This window comes from Ceratotherium simum, chromosome 23, assembly GCF_057802395.1.
Source record: "Ceratotherium simum simum isolate JZ-2026a chromosome 23, ASM5780239v1, whole genome shotgun sequence".
Taxonomy (NCBI): domain Eukaryota; kingdom Metazoa; phylum Chordata; class Mammalia; order Perissodactyla; family Rhinocerotidae; genus Ceratotherium; species Ceratotherium simum.
The window spans coordinates 9,788,396-9,795,970 of NC_141922.1; positions in this window are offsets into that span (position 1 = coordinate 9,788,396).

Here is a 7,575-nt window from a genome sequence, read left to right on the forward strand (position 1 = left end):
ACTCTGCAAAACCTGAGCTGGAGTGGGCATCTTAGAACAGCCTTAAATCCTTCTCTGTGCAGGGCGGGAAGGAGCAGCCCCAAGAAGTCGCAGGTGAACACCTGGTGGCTGGGAGAGGGGACGCAGAGGCCACCTTTGAACAGAGACCCGTGGCCTGGGTCAGTGGATGGCAGGAGAGGGCCAGGGAGGGCCTTCTGGAGAACCCACAGGAGAAAGGGTCAGCTTTAAGCAACAGCCAGGCCCTAAAGTAGAAAGCCAGCTTATGACTAGGACAGTTCTAGGGACTTTTCTGTCTACTTCTGTTTTCTATCATGCATCAGAAACTGGTTGTGGAAACAGAAAGAAGAAGCAGCGCCAGGTAGAGAAATTAAAAAGAAGCCAGCCGCACTCCCATTGGCCACTGCGGGCTTCATCCCGAAGCTGACCCAAAGTACGGGAAAGAAGAAGATTTGACATTAAGGCAGTTGCGTGTTCTAATAATCAGTTGAGATCACGTGCGATTTCTAAACCAAGACTTAAAGTGATGCAGGAATGTCTGCTGTTTTCCATGAGCAGAAAACTCATGAGCCCACCAGAGTTTGCACACAAGGTCAGGAGACAGTTACCTCCACTGTCTAATGTTCGAAAGCTGCATCTTGATCATCATTCACACGTCTTGCTTATTCAGTAAGCAGATCCACACGCACACGTTGAAGCCGGCTAGGGATACAGAAATAAGTAAGACCTGAACTCTCCATATAAGTAATTTACTTTTTGGAGGAGTCTAGACATCATTTAATACCTTGTGCCAATTGCCAGGATAGATCTGTGCTCAGTGTCGTGGGAGCCCGTGGCAGAGAGGGGCTAGGGTCAACACGGCGCCTACATCCGAGACTTGCTGTCTCATGAAACGTTCTGAGAAACCCTGAAGCCTCATATTTCTACGTCAGTTTAGTGCGTGCAGACAGACTGCGCGTCTCAGAGAACAAAGGATCCTGCGTTCACACACTTCCCGAGTCTCAGCAGCATGAGAAGACGGAATGTCTGATCCTGAGCTCACGAAGTTGCCCCCTCCAGGGTCATTTGCGTTTTCACCAGGGACTTCTAGAGACACAGTGCCCAGGGACAAAGTCAGAAAACCCAGGACCTTCCATTTGGAATTTTTCCAAATTCGACACCACCACTACTCCCCAGTTGAAATGGCTGAGTTCTCTTGCCTAGTGGTCCTTCAGCCGCCACTTGCAAAACTCCTGAGGCTGCCCATCCAGCTCTGGACAGTTCTGATGGGGGAATGCTCCCCCTAGGCTAAGCTGAAGGGTGTGTCTCCCTGTGGTTTCTCGTCCTTCATCCTGGCTTTCCTGGGTAGCTTCACAAAGCAAATCTGCTCTTTTTCTAAGAAACTTGATGACTCCCATTTCAATCCTGTCCCCCAACCCCTACTTGCCTGTTTCCTGAGTTTAACTGTCCCTGCTCTTCAACTGTTATTTTAAGCCATGGTTTGGAATTTCCTTGTCACCCTGTCCCCTCCCATGAACACATGTCAGTTGGCCTCTCTAAGGAAGTAGTTTACAACTGAGAGCTGAAAAAACTGAATGAAGAAGGTTCTAAGGGGAGGGGGAGGCAGGTGCAAAGGCCCTGAGGCAGGGACATGCTGAAGTATTCTAGGATCAACAAGGAGCACAGGTCACTGCAGAAGCCTGAACCAAGGGCAGTGTAGGTAGCAATGAGAGGGCAGAGATAGTTGGAGGTTAATCTAGGTAAGTCTTATCAGTAGATAAGGACAAGATAAACTCCTAGTAATAGGAGTGACAGTATAGATTTATTTTTTAAAGATATTGCAATGCCTGCAGGGTGAGAATGTGTTATAGGAGAGGTGAGGGATATAGGAGACTATTGAGGAGGTGACCATCATGATCTGGGAACTTTTCCTCGTACCCTGCCCTGGTGTGTAGACATAGGAATACTCCCTGCCGGAAGCCCAGGAGGAGACAAAGTCACAGGCAGAGGTGGGGAACTCTCAACACCAAGGGCTGATATTATTTTTTTTTTCATGCTTACTACGTACCAGGCACTCTTCAAGTGTGTTACAGGCTTTAACTCACTTAGTTCTCATGACCATCCATGAGATAAGATTGTTGGGAGGATTAAGTTCCCATTTTACAGCTAAGGAAACTGAGGCATGGGGAAGCAACAGCAAACTCCACAGGGAAAAGCTGGGCTGCTGCTGGGAGGAGAATTTTGGTTTCCCAACTGCCAATCCCACACTCTCATGAAGTCGTCCCATCTTTGCGCACAAAGCTATATCCAGAATATACATTTCCACCTGAGGTCAGTGTAGCAGGATGTGAGGTCGAGGGCACTTCCTAGACCGTGGCCGTGTCATCCACATGTGGCATCTCAGTGGCCCCGGAACTAACCCCATCATGTCAGAGTTGAATGTGGGGGAGCACAGGGGGCAGAGACACTTTGTGGAGGGCCTGCACTTGATCTGCCAGGCCATGGGGAGCCACGGACGAGTCCATGGTCCCCTTTGGCCACTGACGTGACACTAATACTGGAGATGAAGAGATGCGTGTCCTTGATCTCTGAGGCCAGAGAGACACAGAGCTCAGCACCAGGTTCTCAATTAGCAGGCAGGCCCCTTGGAGAACTTGTGGGGCTAATTAGCATTAGGGATGGGTTTGGAGGACAAGCTGACACGCACAGGTTCTCGGAACATTCCCATTGGACGCATCCTTGCTTCTGAGTGTTAATTAGAGCTTCTATATCACAGCTTGGAATTGAGTGGGAAATAAGTTGGCATAGGTTAATTCAGTGGAAAAAAGAGATTCTCCCTCCTTGAAGTCTCATTTACTTCCAGGTCTGGACAGCTGGACAAGGTCCAGGGGCAGTGCCTGGAGATCTCAGAGTGCATTCTCCAGGTTGGGTCACAGCCATAAGGTCTCCTTCCCGTTAGCAATGTTAGAGTCACCCTCCCAGCTCCCATATCTCTGAGGTTAATGAAGGGTGAAGTGGTGAGGTGAAATCCAAAAGATTAGTCCTAGAATTCCTGTTCTGGCCTTCACTAGCTCTGAGACCTCAGGGAAGTTACACAAGCTCTCTGAACCTCAGGGTCTCCATGTGGAAAATGGGGAGGAGAAGAGCAAGATGCCTCACAGAGTTGGCGTGAGGATCAAAGACTGAGCGTTCTCCACTGCTCACGGAGTGGGCCCTCGGGATAGTCTTGTCTCAGTGTGCATAGCTCTCAAGTGTCACTGCCCTCTGGACACACCTGCTTTGGAAATGTGCTCCCTCCTGGTTCTCATCTACAGCAGAAGTCACAGGCGTGTCTCCAGGGCTCTAGGGCTGGGGCTCTGGGCTGCAGGAAAACAAGGTCTTCTATCTGGTTGCCAGGGGAGCCTCTCCAGGAAGGAAGTGCCAGACCCCTAGAGCCAGTGGGACGCAGGGGCTGGCTGGACCTTGCCCTTTGATTTAGTCCAGCAGAGGCACAAATGATGAATAACGCTCGCTTCCAAACTGTGCCGGGATCTTTTGCAGATCATCACATACTAGGATTCTGCCACAGCCTCTGTCAGGGCTTCGCCCACACCCCCCAGGGAAACTTTACCATTTCAAGGCACCTGGCTCCCAGTGCGTTTTTACTCCCAGTAGCACCTGCCTCACTCCATATTCGTTGGAGGGCTGCCCTGAGGCAGGTGGGGCCCAATTTGCTGGTCTGTGCAGAGAGCAGAGTGCCCGGGAGCAGCCTTAAGCTGATGGGCGCGGGAGTATCAATACTCCAGCTCCCTTGGCCCCCGGGGAAGGACAACTCTGAACTATGACCTGCACTGTCCCCAGAACTTCCCCGCAGGGTTGAGCTGAAGTCACCCTCCCTGGGACTTTGCTTGACATCACAGCCTTGCTTAGCCTCCTCCCCTCCCCAGACCCACTTCCCCACAACCACACCAATGTTTTTATGCAAACACTTCCTAATACACCACTTTCACTTGAATTATTCCAGGGTCTGCTTCTGACAAACGCAACCTAAGACAGAATCAAATTCAGATCATAAGTATTTAGCATGTACTCTGTCCCAGGCACTGAGTTAGGAAGATCTTTTTTTAAAAAAATACATTATCTCATTTAATTTTCATAATTAACTTTTGGAGGATATTAGAGGTAAGAAAACTGGGACTCAGAAATTGAAACAACTTACCCCAAATCACACAGCTGGCAAATGATGACCTTCTAAGCCTGAGAGTCCTGTACTCATGTCTGCTTCTTTCACCTGGAGGGTGGGGGGGGATGCTGAGGGAGGTAGGAAGGCTGACGGTCACCAGGTCTGCTGCAACCACATAGCAAACCTTTCATCTGTTTTATACGTTGGAGTTTCCATAGAATATTTTATTTTTAAAAAAACACTCTGGGCTGGCCCAGTGGTGTAGTGGTTAAGTTCGCACGCTCTACTTCAGTGACCCGGGGTTCGTGGGTTTGGATCCCGGGCACGGACCTACACACTGCTCGTCAAGCCATGCTGTAGCGGCGTCCTACATACAAACTAGAAGAAGATGGGCACAGACGTTAGCTCAGGGACAATCTTCCTCACAAAAAACAAATTAAAAAAGAAAAAAACTCAGTTTAAAAAAGAGCAAGTTGAAAACCACTGCATTGTATCTGTTCCACGGGATAGATACAAAGATTGAATGACACAATGAATGCAGAGTGCTTAGCACAAAGCTTGGCACACAGCATATAGCTGATGAATGTTAGCAGATGGGATTATATATTTATAACCTGCACTCGCAATTTATACGTGCTTGTTATAAATATGTCATCTATAATTTAAGGAAAGAAATAATTTATATATTTTCACTAGATGCAACAATTCTCAATGTCTAGTTAGCAGAAATAAATTAGGGAAATATATGCATTATTTCCATGTATATATTTAGTGTGTTGATACAAATGATTGGACTCGAAGCTGTGTGCCTGTGGTTTCTGGGATGCCTCTACTTAAGAAAGGGGAAAATTAGCTTGATAATCCCATCCTGTCCCTACCTCAACCTTACCCCATTTTCACCCCCATTGTCTGCTGTCTGAGTATTTGCCAGGAGGTGGCAGGAATTTGGCTCACCATCAGCAGCTCATTCCAGCCCTCTGTGCATCAGCAGAGAGGACCTGTGGGCAATGACCGCTGCCCACGCAGAAGCCACGTGCAGGCGGCCCACGCCTCAAGCCCAGAGCTCGCCTTCCCGAATTCATTCATGGAGCAGTAGATACTTGGGAAGACCTACTATGTGCCAGGCTCTGTGATAAGCACTGGGACAGACACAGTGGGGAAACAACAACAATAATTAAACAGACACAACGCCGTACCCCTAGTGAAGAAAAGTGACACTAATCAACCAATTGTACAAATAAGTGTATGTGACCAACTGGAATAACTCTACAAATGCTATGAAAAAAACTGTATCGAGGTCTAGAAAGACAGAGAAGTTTTCTCTGCAAAAGGGATGCTTAAGATGAAATCCAAAGGATGAACAGATGTTAGTCAACTGAACAAGAGAATATTTAGGTCAAGAAATCCCAAAAGCTAAGACTCTAAGGTGGACAGAGCACAGAGAATTTTCAGGGCACTGAAAACACTATAATGATGGATGCGTGTCATTATGCATTTGTCCAAACCCATAGAATGTGCAACACCAGGGGTGAACTCTAAGGTAAACTATGGACTTTGGGTGACTAGGATGTGTCAGAGTAGGTTCACCCTTGGTAAAAATTGTACCACTCTGTGAGTGATGTTAATAATGGGGGAAACTATGCATATATTGGGGCAGAGCATATACAGGAATTCTCTGTACCTTCCCCTCAATTTTATTGTAAACCTAAAACTACTCTAAAAAAACATCAAGTCTATAAAACAAAACAAAAAAACCCCAGTTATCTCTTGTAACTGAATTAGGAGGCCTGTGCTTGTTAAGAGAAACCATCTTCTTGGACTGCCTGGCCTGCTCTGTGTGCTCTTAGGCAACTTCATGCTGAAGGGCCAGGCATTTGAGTGTCCTCACCTGGCTAATGAGAGCTGCAGGGCTGAAACGCTTAGCCAGGCCCCTACGCACAGGAGCTCACAGCCCAGTGCGGGAGCCTGATAATGATTAAACACACATCTGCAATTGGGCCCGCCAGGCGCTCTGTGCTCCCCCTGACTCTGGGGCTTTCCTCCATCCTCGCCCCGGCCACACTGTGCCGTCACTGTCTCTTTGCTTATTGGTCTCAGATTGGGGACTAATTGTTTCTGAATCTATCTCTGTGTCGGTGCCAAGCTCTTTTCAATAAATATTTCTCAGGGAGATTAGGGACTATTTGGAGGTGGGTAGAGGTTCAGTGGGGAGGATGAGAGAGGAAAGGCAGGTGGCGATTGGCATAAGATGCTGTGAAACTGTAAATTGAGCGTACTCAGTGTGCCTAGAGAGGTCAGAAAGGGCATTCTAGAGAAGGGAATATTTGAGCTGGCTTTTGCAGGATAAGTAAGTTTGTTGACCAGAGAAAAGGAGAAATGGTGATGGAAGCCAAGAGATCAGCATGTTTAAGTGCAAAAGCCTGAATAAGCATGCCGTGCCCAGGAAAGGGATGTGGGTGATGTGGCTAGCAGTGAAGCAAGGTTGGAGGCAGGCTGCGGCCAGCTGGGGAAGGCATCAGCAAACCAAATGTAAAACCTGGGACTCCCACTGCAACAGCAGTGGCCAAGAAGGATTGGCAGCAGGAGACTGAGAGCTGCTAGGGAGCTAATTAGGTTAGCACGTCCGGGAGCTGTTGGGGACAAGTCAGGCCACAATCCCTGGGGCTGAGGACACACCCAGGCCAGTGCTCCCTGCCTGTACAGTCGAACAGGTCACAGGTGCTCCCAGAGACAGGCTGGTCGGACCAGCTCCTCTCACTGCAAGTTTTTCTGATCCGAGATCAGTTATCTCTCCCTCTCGTGGACGACAAAACCCCTTATTTTTATACGGGTCAATTATGATACCGAGAAATCCCACAGAGGATGCTAACATTGGGAGGGGTCTTAAAGGTCACCCGCCAGTGTAGTTCCACCTGATGGGAGTCAAGAGGTCTCATGACTTTCCCAAGAATACACTAAGTGGGAGGCAGAGCTGAGATTGGGACCCAGTCTCAGGTCCCAGTGCAGGGGTCCCAGAGCTCTTGCACCATCTCCTGTCCCAGCTGTCTGTGCTGGGAGTCTTGGAAACAGAGTTTGGGACCACCTAGGCACAGGGCAAGTGAGTGTGGAGGGCTGGGGCTGCTCCCTCCCCATGGGGGAAGGGACAGGTGATGTTGGTTGTTGCTTCTTTCCCCCAGAGGAATAATCCAGCACGGGGTGAAGGAGGCTCTCACTCTGAGATCTGCTGGCGGTGTGAATTAACTTCGAGTTCACCTGGAGGCTGTTGCTGGTCTTATGCCCCTGCTGGGCTGGGCCGGGAACCAGGATGCCTGTTACTGGAGATGGGACCATCTGCACATGGAGCCATGGGAAGATGGGGAGGCACAGGCGCCGTCCAAGCCAGGAGCTGCCCATCCTTCTGTTGTTCAAAACCAGACAGCCTCTCCCATCGCCCCGTT